Here is a 1,537-nt window from a genome sequence, read left to right on the forward strand (position 1 = left end):
CTAATTCTGTGTTCCATGCTTGCCAATCGATCCATGATCGTGGTCAGCATATGCTGGGTGAGGTCCTTTGCCTTTCTTTCCTTCTCGTTGAGCGCCATTGTCCTCTTCTCCTCAGCGATCCGCTTCTCGCTAACGCTGATGATTTTCTCGAACTTGTCGATCCTCGACATCACTACGGCCAACGCCTCGTTGACACTAGTCACACTTTCGTTCACTTGAACTCTCTCCGTCTGTTGGTGGAATCCTTCCACTCGTCTTACGGACGATTCCGAAGCACTTTTCCTGGCTTCGCTCGTTTCCGTCACTAACACTTCCTCTAGCCCGGTCTGCCTCACCAGGTTAGGGTCCGATGCGACCTCTCGCACCTTACCGCTGCGCATCTCCCCTTTCCTTTTGTTGGGAGTACGCTGCATACTCGTCATGTCTGTCACTACTCTTCGCTATCACTTCGCGAAAGTTAACACAATTGACCTTAAAAGAGTTTATCCGCTTTTCGGCAATGGCTTGTTTACCACCGTTTATTAATCTTTCTTTACGCGCACTCGCGCTTCTATTATTTAACTCGGTCGTCCTTTTGACCTTGTTATTGTTTCGTGACCTTGCCTCGAGGTAAGGTATCGCGTTGTTTTTCGCGCACTCGTACGACATTTCGTTTGTTTTGCGCGCGCGCGATCCAAATTCCTCGGATTGCTGTGGCCTGTTTTTTCGCGCACTCGCGACCTTGTTATTCGGAATGTCTTTGTTTGTCTCGCGATTTTGTTTGCTCAAATTCCGAACTATTTATCTCGCTTATTCGCGACCTTATTTACCCGAATTCCGGATTGCTCGTCTCGCTTGCTCGCGACCTTGTTTACTCGAATTCCGGACTGTTCGGTTATCACTTATTGTTCACGTGATCGGTATTTCGCGCTTTATATGGCCGTTTCTCGGCACCGGTGACCTTTTCACCTTTACGCGCGTCTTTCCCCTATCACGTGATTTTCTCATGCGCTGTATTCGCTTTTTCGGCCCAAAATTATCTCTTCGAATATTCGTATGTTAGTTATCCTGATACCGCTTAAATATATTGTTAAAGTGAATAGGTGAATTTCTATCCTATCACTCACCGTTTTAATTATGTAGAATCGATATCTTATCGACCTTATCATGACTTTCGTTTTCTCTCACGCATCTAGCTTGCGCGTTCTTCTCCAGCTCGTCCGCTCCTGCTTCCGCCGCGTTGGTCGTCTGACCCACGACGCGTCGTACTCCTGGAACGTAGTCCGATTGCACTTACTTCCGCCGTTGTTTCAGCGTCGCGGTCCTGTCACGGTCGCCATTGTTCGCGATATTATCCTACTTCCTCGGGTATTCTATGATGCCGCCTCCTACTGCCGGTTGCTCTGGATTTCTCGATCCACACACCCTTTTACTCGAGTGATTGCAAATCGCAACGCTCGACGATGCAATCTGACCTTAAACGAGCTGCTCCCATCTGTAGCCGGACTCGAAGCTGTTTGGCGCTATTCGGTCCCGCTTGCTTAGATATGTCCCGGTC

This window comes from Trachymyrmex cornetzi, unplaced genomic scaffold (assembly GCF_001594075.2).
Source record: "Trachymyrmex cornetzi isolate Tcor2-1 unplaced genomic scaffold, Tcor1.1 scaffold551, whole genome shotgun sequence".
NCBI classification, from domain to species: Eukaryota; Metazoa; Arthropoda; class Insecta; order Hymenoptera; family Formicidae; genus Trachymyrmex; species Trachymyrmex cornetzi.